Below are 15,134 nucleotides of genomic sequence, written 5' to 3'. Positions count from 1 at the left end.
AAAGTACTAAATGGCACTGAACTGTACACTTTAAATGATTAATTTTATGTTTTGTGAATTTTGCCCTAGATTTAAAAAAAAAAAAAAAACCTTTTTTTCAGTGCGTTTAAATACATGATAGAACCAAGATAATAATCCAACAAAATGACTTATAATTGAGATAAAAGAAAATAAGATCAAGCCAGCCAAGGGCAAAACGCTCTCTGTGCACTGGGTTTGTACCTCCAGTGTGCCAGTTGTCTCTTGCTGCAGACTGAAACCCTCGAAAGTGCAGTGGCTTAAAACAATGACGACATTTATTTTGCTCACACATCTCTGCATCGTGCAGGCTTTGGCAGGGACGGCTCATCTCTACTCCGCTCAGCACCACCCAGGACTGGTCCAGGTGGAGGCTGGAATCGTCTGAAGGTCCTCTGGTTCACCTGGCTGGTGGTCGATGCTGGTGGGGACCTCAGATGGGCCGGGATCAGGACGCTCACATGTGGCCCTTCCGGGTGGCTGTTTGGCTTCCTCAGAGGATGGCAGCTGGGTTCCAAGGCTGAGCATCCCCGGGGGTCCAGGTGGACGCAGCATCACCTTTCATGTCTGAGCCTCAGCTGTCACACAGCATGGCTCGCACTACAGTCACCAGCCTGGGCAGATGCAAGAGTAGGGGACGGTCAGCGTCTCAGTGTAGGAAGAGCAGGGGGCTGCGGTAGATGGGTGCAGCCATCCTGACACGACCATCATGTTGTAGGTGTTTATACTCTTGCATATGAAGGACTGACGCGGAAAGGACCCGGAAGAAGCCTAGTTAATAACGTATAACTAGGCATCTAACAGTAGTTTGGAGCTGGTGATGGAGATGGTCTCTGGGTTTTCACCAGAGAGCTTAGAAGTCAGCCCTGCACTCTCACTGACGTTAAAGGATCATGTGGAAACAGTTAGCAAATGTCCAACACTACTGAACTCTGTCATCCGTACGTTAAAAATCTTTCTCATCGGCGGCCTCCCATTTACAGCCATAATGAAGAACCTCTGGGCTAATTATTGCCCAGAGATATTTAGTTGACTCCACATACACTGGTAACTGACTTAAAACATTAAACACATCTGTGTTTACCCCATCAATAACTTTCCTCTCCCCAAAAAGAGAGAAAAGGAGAGTAAGAAAGAAGAAAAAGAAAAAAATTGATCCAAAGTTGTTTGGGTTAAACGCCAGCATTTTCGTCTTAGGGATGAAAACCACTTCCTCCGAAGGCCAGACTTCTCACAACACGCGCTGAGAGTCCGTGGGGAAATGTTTAGGGAGGAGAGAGACCCCCAGATGCTCAGTCTCACCCCATGATGCGACATCCTTCCGAGGCACAGAGAGCGCGGTGGTCCTACTCCTCCCTCAGGATCCCCAGATTTCTGTCCTCATGAGTGGATCCCACAAATCGCCAGGGAGCCTGGATAAGGAAAGGGGTGGAGGGTGGTGCAGTGGTACCATGATGTAGCTTGAAAACCCTGAAATGCTGGTAAACCCCATACGCCCGGAGCCCCGGGGCTCCCGCTTCCTCCTCCTCTCTGCAGCTGGAGCCTCAGTGTGTGCGTTTCTCATGGAAGGCCGGCTGCAGGCCGACGTGTGCATGAGGAGAGAAGAGGAAAAGCCTTCTGCTCTGAATTCCTATTAAGGAAAACACCATCCACTTTGTACTATTTGGTGGAAGGTGAGAGGTCAGACAGGGCTCTGACCGCAGGCCAGACGCTTCAGCCGCCTCCTCCTGACACTGAAAACGCAGAGCAGCGATCTCCCCCGATGGTAACTAACCTCACAGAAGTAAGATTGTTAAAGCCCACGTGTGACTATTTCTCATGGCAGAGTGATGACCAGGACGCCCAGTCTGTTGGCGATGATTGTCGCGTGAGTCCCTAGTCTATCAGAGAGGCATTTTCCAAATCTGTGAGAGCAGAGCTTACAAGGAAGATTAAAGAGCTGCAGTGGCCCGGTGGTCTGTGGCCGTGCTTACTGCCACCGGGCCCCCCCCAGAATGGGGGCTGACTGCTGGTTACAGAGGGGGCCTCGTGTGAGGGGAGCTACTTGGAGACTCAAGCTCGGTGCTCGGGTGCCCCCTCCTTGCTTCCTCGGGGTGATCTGTCCCCCAACCCCACCTGGAATGACCATACTTCCTATGGGAGAAACACACCCTGGGCCTGGGTGCTGACTTGGGACGGTCGGTTCTCCAGGAAAGAAGGGAATTCAGGCAGCACCCGCCACCCCCCACTTTCCCCTCCATGATGTCTCCCAGGGGAGGGTCGCCATTGAATCTCTCCCACGACGGGCGATCTTGCTCAGCCCTCAGTGTTTGGACAAGCCCGCCTCACCTGTCCTGGGTTCCTTCTCACCTGTGTCATTACTGTCCAGGTTGGTGGGGCTGTGGACGGCCCGAGCCTTTGAGCTCAGGCCACTGTGCCCAGCCCTTTCGTCTGTTCGATTCGATGCTAAGTCTGCCCTGAGCTAGGTTCACGGCGGGGAAAGGGGACCAAGGCGGACACCGTCCAGGACATCCGAAGGCAGGGATCTAGGGAGTCACAGAGATTCAAGCTCTTGCTGATGGGCGAGCGCAGCCAGCAAGGGAAAGGGCTGGGGTGCTGCAGGCAGAGGAACAGCCGTGGAAACTTCTCTCTCTCTGCATCTCTGAGCCTCCTCACCTGGAAAGCGGAGAACGTACCTGGTCTCCATGCTTCCCTCCTAGTGCCCTGCACCCTCCTTCCCACCCTTGAGCTGCAGCGATTCTTTTAAAACTTAAGTCAGATGCTGTTCCCCTGCTCAAAACCCTCCAGTGGTTTCCCCCTTCACTTGGAATTAATGAAGCCTTTGCAAGATCCCACAAACCCTGCTCCCCTCGCCCACCTCCACCTGCCTGTCCTCCACATACCACCCCCCGACCCCCTGCCCACTCTACTGCAACACACCAACCGTTTGCACACACAGACAGCTGCCTCGGGACCTTTGCACTGGCTGTTCCATCCCCTCTTCCCAAGACACCCTCCATCCTCACGTCCCTCTGACCATGCTCAAATGCCACTCCTCTGAGAGGCTGTCCCGTGCCCCTGTGTGACATCACTGCCCCCTCCACCCACCCCGCCCCACCCCCAGTCCCTCTCTATTCCCTGGCCCTGCTTTTGCCTTCCCAGCACTTTTCGCCCCTCGATACGGTGTCTCTTTTCCCATTTAGTGTAGAGCCTCCTCTAGTGTGTTCGTGGCTGTATCGCCACACCTAGCCCAGAGCTGGGCACGCGGTAGCAGCCCGTGCTTCGTGTGGCCCTCATTGAATCAGGGCTGGTTCTAGATGACCAGTAGAATACTGGGAGGTGACACGGGTGGCTTCTAGACTAGGCCACAGAAGGGCTTGCAGCTTCCCCTGTGGGCTCTCAGAGCACCTGAGCCACCCTGTGGAAAGGCGGCTTCCTCGCGGCCCAGTGAGAGCACCTACGTGCAGAGGGAGATGCCTCACCCCACTGCCCCAGTTCCCATCATGGACAAGGCCTCCGACAAAATAGAGCAGAGACGAGGGGTCCCCACCAGCCCCTGCCCAGTTGCAGACTCGTAAGCGAAAGAAAAGACACCGTTGTCTTAAGCCGCTAAGTTTCGGGGTTATTTGTTCCGTTGCTTTGATGACCAGAACGTGTCCAGAGAAAGGGCTGTACTCGGATTCTTCTCCCAGTGTAGGCTTCTGGGGATCCCCCGCCAGCTGTGAGGGTCAAAGACCAGCGGGTGCCTGGCGTCCACCCAGCGCTGCACCCAACAGTCGGGCCGGGCCCGGTCGTGCGTCCACTTCACGCACCACTCACAGCGCTTAAGCTCGGCTCCTCCTGGCATCTTCAGGGGCCCAAGGCCGTGGGGGGAGGGCGGCTGGGAGGGTGTGGGGGGAGTAGAGACAGTGGGTCTCATCAGGCCTGCAAGATGCTCCGAGCTTCTCTTGGACCCAGGTCGGTAATTAAAATGTCACCAGGGGCGCATCCCATTCACACAAAGTGATGCTTTGTACAGGGTCACAGCAAATTGAAGTCACCTGGCAAGAGGCCCCTGGGGCTCTGGGAAGGCGCCTGTCCCCGGGGCCGCGGGTGGGGGCTCCCGCTCAGCCGTCCACGCCAGCAGCACGACCTCTACAGAAGTGAGTGGCAGATGTGGGGAGCAGGGGGCCCATGCCTTTAAAGTGGCCGAAAAGTCAGGATTCCAACCCACAGTGGAAAGACATGCAGCAGGGGAGCTGCCAGGGTCGGAGAGTGATTTGGTTCCTTGACAGGAGGCTCCAGAGGAGAAGGCAGATCAAAAGAGGCCATGGACGCCCTGGGGATCTCAGCCTGGGAACGCAGGCGAGCCCTCTGGCGTCTCCCGCCCAGACCAGCCTCTGTCTCCGGCTTCAGAAGGCACCCTGGGAACTGGGCTTTTCCTGCCCCATAGCTGAGTCTCCCTGGACCCCTCAGGAGGCTTGGGACAGCACGGCCCGTCGTCCAAAGGCTGCTGTCACCCAAGGCTTATTGCAGACGCCCCAGACACTGCCATGCTCAGCGTCTGCTGTGCATCATCTCATGGCATCCCCACGGAACCCTAGCAGCCCTGTTCCCCAAAGGAGCACCCAGCCCGAGAGGTTGAGGCTCTGCCCCCCGCCCTCCGAGTGTAACCCATGGGCCAGCCTCGGAACGGGGAGACTACCCGTTGGGGAAGAGCCTTGAATCCTGGCAGCGGTGGTGGGGAGTGGCCTGCACTCAGCTCATGACCCTCTCCCCAGCCACTGATTAATCAATCTGCCGGCTCGACCTTTCACCTCCAGGGGACTTAACCTCATCTCTCTCCCAGTCCAGGGCCCCAGGACAATTTGGCAGGACCACATCTCACTCTCGCGGGGGCCCCCAGGCCTCTGAGATCCACCTGTCTGTACCACATGCACGATGAGAAACACGCTTTACACCTCACCCCGGCAGAACCAGAACAACATTCCTGCTACCCCCGATGTGGTCTGGAATTTTCTATTCTATTCTAGCCTCGTTTATTTCTGTTGTTGTTGAAGTGTAGTTGATTTACAATGTTGTATTAATTTCTGCCGTAAAGTGATTCAGTTATACATACATATATATATATATATTCTTGTTCATATTCTTTTCCATTATGGTTTATCACAGGATATTGAATATAGTTCCCTGTGCTGTACAGTAGGACCTTGCTGTTTATGCATTCTATATGTGATAGTTTGCATCTGTTAATCCCAAACTCCCAATCCATCCCTCTTCAACCCCCCTGCTTGGCAACCACAAGTCTGTTCTCTATGTCTGTGAGTCTGTTTCCGCTTTGCAGATAAGTTCATTTGTGTTGTATTTTAGATTCCACATATAAGTAAGATCATATGGTATTTGTCTCTCTGTCTGACTGACTTCACTTAGTGTGATAATCTCTAGGTCCATCCATGTTGCTGCAAATGGCATTATTCCATTCTTTTTTATGGCTGAGTAGTATTCCATTGTATATATGTACTATATCTTCTTTATCCATTCCTCTGTTGGTAGACATTTAGGTTGCTTCCACGTCTTGGCTATTGTGAATAGTGCTGCTGTGAACATATGGGTACGTGTGTCTTTTTGACTTAGAGTTTTCTCCAGATATATGCCCAGGAGTGGGATTGCTGGATCATATGGTAGCTCTGTTTTTACTTTTTTGAGGAACCTCCACACTGTTTTCCATAATGGTTGCACCAATTTACATTCCCACCAACAGTAGACTTGTTTTTTGTTTTTGTTTTTTTGCGGTACACGGGCCTCTCACTGTTGTGGCCTCTCCCGTTGTGGAGCACAGGCTCTGGACGCACAGGCTCAGCGGCCATGGCTCACAGGCCCAGCCACTCCACGGCACGTGGGATCTTCCCAGACCGGGGCACGAACCTGTGTCCCCGGCATCGGCAGGCGGACTCCCAACCACTGCACCACCAGGGAAGCCGTAGACTTGTTTATTGATTCTACAATTCATTATCCCAGTGTTCCAAAAATATGTTCCCGGAAGTTAACATTTTCATATTGATAAACCCTCCTTTTTGTCATGACTTTTTTCATTTGCTCAATCAATAAATATAAATGTTATTTACACTAAAGAAAGAGTCCTTTACCCCAAAGAGATACTCTGAGAACCACCTAGTTCTCAGAAGTCTAATTTAGCAGAGATTCTGAACTAGGGTGCTCCAACTTTGCAACTCATTGGAGCCACCTGGAGGGTTTTAACCCTCCCAATGTGCAGGTCACAGCCTGACCAATTAAGTCAGAGCCCAGGGTGCGGTAGGTGGGGCAGGAGGACTGGTTGTTTCTAAGGGTGATTCCAGCGCCCAAGGCAATAGGAAAAAATATTGTTCTCACAATAACTGGGTCTGGGTGGAGCCTGAGACTCTGCATTTCTACAAGCTTGCAGGTGATATTGCTCATCCAGGGACCCCACTTGGAACATCAAGTTTTAAACCCTGGCTGAACACAATAATTACTTGGGGAGCTTTTAGACCCCATCCCAGGGGAATTGAACGTGAGCTTCTGGGTCCCAGAGGCAGCATTCCGTATTTTCCTGAAACTGTGCCCTTGATTCTAATGTGCTTGGGCCAAGGGGTGCAAACACCTGGCTTTGAATCCCACAGCCGTGGGGCCGTGGATGAGTTCCTTTGTTCTCTGAGCCTCAGTTTCCCTATCTATAGAATAGGGATGGTGTGTGTGTCCTGGGGGCCTTGAATGGGACTTAGATTTGGCCAGGTGGTCTGGTGGGCAGGTGACACCCAACTTTTATTCACCTGGGCTGAGAAGCATGAGGAAGCATCCTGAGAAAACACAGTTCTTACAGAACCTGGAGTTCTTTCTGGAGAGGGAGAGAGAGAGAAATCAGTGAAACAGGTGGGCCACTCTGGGACTGGGCCCGTCGGCCACGTGGAGAGGGTCCTTGTCCCCATAGCATCCTTGGGTATTCTGCCAGGTTCTGCCCCCTGGCTCTGCCCTTCTCATGCCCCTGGGTACCCCAGGGCCTTGCCATCCAGGAAGAAACTGGTCTGATGGACAATCAGTTCCTTCCACGCTTTGGAATCAAAAGACTTAGGCTCAAACCCCAGCCCTGCTGTGTGACCTTGGGCAAGTGACTTAACCTCTCTGGGCTCTCTTCTTCATCTGTGTAAAATAGGAATGATAAGGATCCCTCTAAGGTCATTGTGAGGTAAAAAGAGGCGTTATGTGCACATGATAAATATTATTATTTTGAATTGTGCTAGCTTGAATGAAATAGGTGTTAAGGAATAGGTAGGATTGTGAGGTCACGTTGGAAAATGGAGAAATTAAAAGGAAAAATATTTTCAACTTTTCAGAAAACATCTAAACGCTCCCGATGGAAATCTGTTTTTCAGCTGTGACAGCACCGCCCCCAGGCTTCCAGTCTCAGCAGAAAAGGGCTGCTTTCTGGAGCTGTGTGCCCTGAAAACAGCGCCCAGGGTTGTCAGAGCCCACACGGGCCACGGGCCTCCGGGAAGTCGGGCTCAATCCAGTCTGAGCAGACCTGGGGTGTTTGCCTGGGTGCCCAGGATTGTCTCGACATGGCCTGGCCATGTCCGAGCGTGCGAGGCTCCCCTGTGGGGCCTGACGGCCCCGCTTGGCAGTGGGCTGGGCCGCACGTTGGCGCCAGGACTGAGAGGATGACGAAGTGCTGAAATCTGCCCGAGACAGAGTAGTATCAGATGGTGTGGCTGCCAGCTCCACGCTCCACGCTCAGCGAGCACATCCTTGGCGACCGACGGGGAGACAGGAGGGCAGGGCTGACAGTTATCAGCTGGGGAGCTGGCCAGACATGGCCCAGGGGCTGAGCTAGCGTGGGTGGTAGAAAGCAGCACTGGACTGGGAGGAAAGCCCCTGCTTCTGTCCGTGTCACTGACCAGGTGATGAGAGAATCGGCCACGCAGTGAGGAGTGGAGGCCCTGATGTCACATGCGTGTGTGGGCCCTGCTGCACCCTGCCTCAGATGCATGGATGCAGATAGGTGATGGGTTAGACAGATGGATGAATAAACAGGCAATAGAGACAGAGATATATGTAGATGATAGACAGATAGATGATAGATAGGTGACTGATAGATAAATGATTGATAGGCAGATAGATGATAGATACATAGATAGGTGACTGATAGATAGATGATAGACAGATAGATGACAGGTGATTGTTAGATAGATGATAGATAGATATATAGAGAGATGGTAGATACATAGATGATAGATAGATAGATGGGTGATAGATATATAGATGATAGTTACATAGCTAAATAGATAGATGATTGCTAAATAGATGATAGATAATAGACAGATAGATGATAGACATATAGATGATAGATCATAGATAGATAGATGATAGAGATGGGTGGGTAGAAATGGATGACAGATAATATAGATAGATGTAGATATGGCAATTGGGAAATTTTGAGCAGTTACTTGGTATCTGATTATTTTGAAGAATTATTGTTCATTTTTCAGGTGTGAAAATGGTCCTGTACAGAGAGTAGACCCATGGCTAGGCCTGGCCAGTCAAATTCCTGCATGAATTTTATGTATATGTGCTGAGGAGAGAGCGGCTTCCACTTACCTCTTGGATCTCCAGGACCCAGCGAATAGCAGGAAAGAGAAAAATAAAACAAGATCACCGTGCAGCACAGGTTTGCTGTCCACCAGGCACTCACTTGGGGCAGAGAAACGGATGAACAAGGCAGGGGTTTGTGCTCGATGAGACTGAAAATTCCGTTCCTCAGTTACACCAGCCCCATTTCAGTGCTCTAAGAGCCACACGTGTCAACCCCTGGGACAGTGAGGTTCTGGAATGTTCCGTCGTAGCAGACTGTTCTTCTGGATGGCGCTGTGTTAGGGAGTGTGAGAATAGGTGCAGCTCTTGTGAGGGCAGCGAGCTGAGAGGTGTTGCCGCGCAAGGTGGGAGTGAGCAGGGCTGTGGGCAGCGGCGACGGTGGGCAGCTCTGCCCGGTGTGTGGGCGCCCCGGCTGCCATCCCGCTGAGAGCATGCAGGAGCGTCCCTGGGCTTCCAGGCCCCGCATCCTGCATGGAGAGGAGCGTTAGTCAGCTACTCCCTCCTACTCCTTCACCACGAAGGCAGCTTTTGTTAACCCGCCCGCCAGCATCCTACTGTTTATTGGCTTCCCGAGTTAGACTCACTGTGTCCAGGGCGGCTCCAGGTCTGCATCTGGCATTTCCTCTTCAAGTTTCAGTGCGTGGCCCAGTGTCTCTCCCCAAATTTCCACCCCCAGCTGCCCCTATCCTCGCGCCCGGCGTGCAAAGCGGGCCAACTATGCCACTGGTTCCCCTCTGGGGGCTGACAACCACGAACAGCCCGAGCCCTGCTCAGTTCCAGCCCGTCACTCACCCTCCAGACCCGCCCCCCAAGCTGCCTGGACCAAGCCCTGGCCCCCACGGCCTGCTTCTGTCCAGGACTCCAACTCCCAGATGACCTAAATCTACCCAAACCATTTTGTCGTTTTAGTACAGAGGACACCAAGGATGGCCCTTTCTACAATGAGCCACTGTGCTGCTTGAGCTGAAATGGCTCTTCTGAAGCCGAGGTGGGTCCACTCGGGAGGAAGGGAGATTTTCTGCTCAGCGTGGACTCAATGCCCACATCCTGGGCTTCACGTCACTCTCACATCATTTGAGATTTGAGGTAGTTTTTTCTCTTGGCTAAATGTTTATTGTGGAATTGATGGAAGCTGCCTGTCTGCAATGACTTCTAAGGCGTCTGGGCTCCAAATGGCTGTTGGTAAAAGATTTGTTGGGGACATGGAAGGTTTTGGACAATTCCGACTCTGTGGCTCAGTTTCTCCAGTCGCCTGGCCGGCACGGGTCTGGAAGGAGTAATGTAAATGTCAGCTGGGAGCTGTTGATGAAATAGATCAAACAAAGCCCCTGGGAAGGTTTGCCGGGGTCGGGAAGCAGAATGACTTTCAGTGGCTGGACGCTGGGTGATGCAGGTGCGACTGTAGAATCTGAGAGCGTGGTGCTGGGCAGCAGGTGGCCAGGGACCAGGAGCTCCAGCAGGTGGGCAGGGTGCCAGCCCAGCAGTAGGAGGACAGATGCCAGCGGCCGTGAGGTTTGGGTGCACCTTGCAGGGTCTCCTGTGATGCTGGATTCAGGGGCAGGAGCCCAGAGCCTGGAAGGACTGAGAAAAGTCAAACAGAGCCCCAAGCCTGGGAAAGATAGAGCATCAGGCCAGGACGTGGGCTCATAGTAACAAGGCAGAAAGACACACGCTCAGTCAGGAACCCTGGTGGACCCATGGACACAGGGAAGAAGCTAAGAGCCCAGTCGCTGGAAATTGTTTGCCACAGAAAGATTCTGAAATGATTGTGGCTGCCAACTGAAGCCCTGCCAGGCTGTTTACAAACCCAGAAGTATACACGCCCCTGTGGGGCCCACACTCCTCCCTCATGGCACTGGAGCACGTTGGCTCTAGTCTCAGGCAGGAACTGCCCTCATGGAGGCAGAATGCCTGCCTGAGTACCAGGCTTGCATCCTATCTCCCTGAGCTACCCCAGTCAGAGAAATTTTTTGGTTGCCCAGTATATATAAAAGTTGTGTTTACACTACACCATGGTCCATTAAGTGTACAGTAGCATTATGTCTCAAACACAACATTCATACCTTAATTTTTAAAAATTTGTTGCTAAAAATGTCTAACCATGAACCTTCACCGAGTCATAGTAGTAACACCTACAGTCACTGATCACAACTCACCATAACAAATATAATAACAATGAAAACGTTTGAAATACTGTGAGAATTACCAAAACGTGACACAGAGACATGAAGTAAGCAAATGCTGTTGGGAAAATGGCGCCGATGGGCTTGCCTGATGCAGGGTTGCCACAAACCAGCAACTTGTAAAAAACTGGAAGTGAGATAAAGCAAAGTGCAGTAGAACAAGGTGTGCCGGGACTTCCCTGGTGGCGCAGTGGTTAAGAATCCGCCTGCCAATGCAGGGGACACGTGTTCGAGCCCTGGTCCAGGAAGATCCCACATGCCGTGGAGCAACTAAGCCCGTGTGCCACAACTACTGAGCCTGTGCTGTAGAGCCTGCGAGCCGCAACTACTGAAGCCCACACACCTAGAGCCTGTGCTCTGCAACAAGAGAAGCCACCGCAACGAGAAGCCCGCGCACCACAACGAAGAGTAGCCCCTGCTCGCTGCAACCAGAGAAAGCTCATGTGCAGCAATGAAGACCCAGTGCAGCCAAAAATAAATAAATTTAAAACAAAACAAAACAAGGTGTGCCTATACTGAGCAGGCAAAACAACAAATGTCGATCTTGTCCTGGGGCCGGGCCACCCTGCACTCTACTCCTCCAGTCTCTGACGTGGTGGGGGACACTTGTTCACCTTCCTGTGATGTTAGGAGCACTCGCTGGACATGTTTTGGGGCAGTGGACATGGATTCCCGCCTCGTGTACCACAGGGCTGGAAGACAGGGAGCTACACTTCTCCACAGACGAGAAGCTCTCACACAAGGTTTGGAAGGCAGAAGCCACCCGTGTTTCTCTGGCAGCCGCGGAGGATGCATCTGGCAAGTGCACGTTTTTGTAGCTGCCTCTGTGTTCCCTTGCCAGCCCCCTGCTCGGGCCCACAAGGCAGCCCTGTCAGCAAGGCCTTCCTGCAGTTTTCTGACCGCTGGGCAACAGCACCAGCCTGTCGAGGCTTTGAATTCCACTCACAGTGACAAACCTGCAAGCTGGATACAACCTCTCCTGACATCCCTCCGCCAGGCTCTCTGAAGGTTTGATTCCCTAATGCCCTACACCCAGTCACTTCCCTTTGAAATGCCTAGTATTGCTTCAGTTTTCCTAACAGGACCCTGACTGTAACAGTGAACTCTGGTGGAAAATTTTAAGAAGCTCTCATCTACCCAAACATCTCTTTTTCTGAGGAGAAAACGGTGGTCCATGGGGAAGACACTCTGTCACAGTCACCAGTTTGAAGACTCGCTCCTTGAATCCTCACAGCCCAGAACCAGGGCCACCAGCCACGTGGCGACTTAGATGTAAATGAGTTACAACTGAAGCAGATTTAAAATGCAGCGCCTCACGTGCCGTCTCCACATTCTAAGTGCTTGGTGGCGACCATATGGGAGGCCACGCACATGTATATTCTATTAGAGAACATTCCCGTCGCTGCAGAAAGTTCTTTTGGACAGTGCTGTTCTAGGCAATCATCTATAAATCTCTGCCCCTTTTGTAGAAGCACTAGAGGGGTGACTCCTTCCAAATCACTTGTGTTAAAAATGGAAAAACTGATACCCAGATGCAGATAGTGACTCAAGATTTCCCAGGAGCCCGACAAGGCCAGATCTTACTTCCCTCCACTAATTTGAGTCATCTGGTGGTTCAAATCAAAAATGTTTATTTTCATGTCAAATACGACACTAATCCAGGAAACAATTTTCAGTCATTAAAAACACCACACAAACAAACAAACAAAAAAACCATTAAGAATGGTAAAAGAAAAACAAGTAAGTAGTTATTCTTATAAATAACCCATTAGCATTGATTTTTCAATGGATTCAACCAATTGCCTTTTAAATAATGTGGTGCTTGGTTTCTTTTGATCATTATTATTCCCAAATCAAACCATGTTTTGTATCTGATTCAGATTCAAGATTCTAAGTAGGACTTAATTCTTCTCTTTCGCTTTTTTTTTTTTTTTTTTGGCCACACCGTGCAGCCCCTGGGATCTTAGTTCCCCACCTGGGATTGAAGCCGTACCCCCTGCATTTGTGAGCATGGAGTCTTAACCCTAAGTAGGGCTTTAAATGGGATGTTGGCAACAATGTCTGTAAGAGCCGAGTGATGGAAACCAGGGTTCATTCTGTGAATCATGGCACACGTCTGTTTTCTACGAGTTGGTCACTGGGGGATAAATCCCTTCCTGATAAAAGGATTTAACTGGGTAATTTTTTCAAATCACTGTGGGAGCATGTTTTCTTGGAAGGAACCATGAGTGTTTTGTATGTAGGAGTAGTTATTTCTTAGAAGACCTTTTCCTCTTTAAGCCTTTCTGGAACAGATGTCTAGGCTCTGACCACCTGGGAGTCCAGGGGATGCCCCACTGGCAGGCAGTGAAGAATACGATGGGACACGGCGTCTGGGGTCCCTGAAATGGGAGTTCCGAAAAGAGCGAATAGAACCTTAAAGGAGAGCAATGTGCTTTTCCTCAACATAAGGTTTCCTCCCCCAAAACAGCGTCAGAGACTGTCGGAAGCTGGGCATCCTTCCAAAGGTTAGAGACGGGGCCAAAACATATCATTTTAGCCTTTTCGGATGGCCATTTCTGTCTCGGAAATGTTAAATACTGTCTCACCACGGTTGCCAAAGCCCATCCCTTGAGCACAGCCCGGCGGGTAAGCTTCTGGGGACCAGGGCTGAGAGGCAGAGAGGAGTGCTCACGTGCGTCAACTCCGAGCCGGCGGTGCAGCCTGCAGGGCTCGCTGGAGGCTCAGAGGTTCAGGAGAAGCGTGCTGGGTGGGAAAGGCCTGAGCAGCAGGCCTGTATTTGCCGGCTCACGGGTAAACGTATCTGCGGTCTTTTCCTGTCTTCAGTACTTACTACGTTCCTTGCGTAGGGGATCCTGCCTCTCTTTCGAAGCATCAGATGCTTGCCCACTGAGGGAGCTGAAGCACTGCGGAAGTTCACGGCAGAAGGGCGCCTGACCGCGGAGGAGTTTTGAACTAAGCACGGCTCTTTCTCCAGCCTCTGGGGCAGCTTCCTGGCAGGGCCAGCGGCCACCTCTGCTGCAGCAGAGGCTGCCAGTGCCCTGCCCTCGCGCCCTCACCCTGCCTGAACATCCAACGGCTTCCCAGAGCAATCTCCTGAGCCCTGCCTGAAGGCGCCCCTGGCCACAGCCCTCCTCTCCGAGCTCATATCAGGCCAACCCTTTCTATCTCTAAAATGGTCACTCTGGCAACTCGTCTGAAATAGTGTTTGCTCACACCTCCTACCAACCCCGGGAGGCAAGCTCTATGATTCCCACTTTCCAGCAGGGGTGGAGGAGAGGCTTAAGGAGGTGACTTGGCCAGGGTCACATAACCGGAAGACAACAGAGCTGTGGCATCGTCCCAGGTCCCCCGGCTCCAGATGCAGCGCTCTGCTGCTCCACGCAAACCCCAGAGGGGGCGGGCCCCTAGAACCTCGTGGGCCTTGTCACCGTGACCGGCAACATATGGCCAGGACTGAGTCAGGAGAGGGAACATTTGTCTGTGCTCGTCCTACAGTCACATCAGCTGCCTTGTCCTCGGGCAGTGGCTGTACCATCTGAGTAGACACAACAAACTTTTAATAACTCCACAGCTCTAAACCAGAAGTATATTTTTACTCTTGTGAGTCAGCCATTTATTTGTCAATAATGACCAGTAAAGGAAAAGGCCCAGGGGCCGTTTATAAACAGACCGTAGACCCTAGAGACCTCCCAGGGGAGCCGAACTGTCGAGAAATGCCCTGGTCCCTGCAAACGGTTCCACAGGAACAGACAAGCACTGGGAGCCGCCTGGGAAGTGGGTTGCGGGGGTGCCAGAGGCGGAGGAGATGTTCGCAGGAGACAGCTTAGTGACAGCACGTGGGCCTCGGGCAGACCTGCATCCCAGCTCCACTTGGGACCCTTCGGGCAGAGTGATTAGCTCTGCTGGGTCCCGGCTGCATCATCTGCGAAGCGGGCAAGATGATGCCAGCCTCTCAGGGCTTCGTGGAGATCAGAGATCAGGTCCATAGCGGGCAGTGCTCGAATGTCACTCGTGACGGTGAACAGGGTGCTGGCGGTGACTGGGAAGGGGGATTTGATCAGTATTCATTCTCCAAAAAGGAACCGCGTTAGCTGAACACCTACTGTGTGCCAGCTGCTCACCACGTATTGGGAGAGGAAGACGTGTGTGAATGCAGCCCCTCTGCAAAGAGTAAGAAGTAGAGGAACAAGAGTTCTGTCTCGCTGGGACGCTGCCCGGCAGGACAGAGCTCAAAGGGCACACGGCCCATGACCAAGCAATTTCTTTTCCTGAGTATATCCCCAGTTGAATCTAGGACTGTGTTCTACAAGAAGGCATGTGCAAGAACACTCAGTTACTCCCAACACT

At 52.1% G+C, this 15,134-nt stretch overlaps 1 protein-coding gene across 1 annotated transcript in view; it reads left to right on the top strand.

Annotated features, from left to right (window-relative positions):
- C19H16orf95 (chromosome 19 C16orf95 homolog) overlaps positions 1-15,134 on the top strand; it is a 521,908-nt gene that overhangs the window by 486,305 nt on the left and 20,469 nt on the right. The window contains 2 exon segments of the mRNA XM_060289339.1: positions 8,499-8,677; positions 9,511-9,687. The gene's annotated coding sequence lies outside the window, so the exon portion shown is untranslated.

This window comes from Globicephala melas, chromosome 19 (genome assembly GCF_963455315.2).
Source record: "Globicephala melas chromosome 19, mGloMel1.2, whole genome shotgun sequence".
NCBI lineage: Eukaryota > Metazoa > Chordata > Mammalia > Artiodactyla > Delphinidae > Globicephala > Globicephala melas.
The sequence above is the reverse complement of the archived record's forward strand: the minus strand, read 5'-3'. Positions and strand labels throughout refer to the sequence as shown.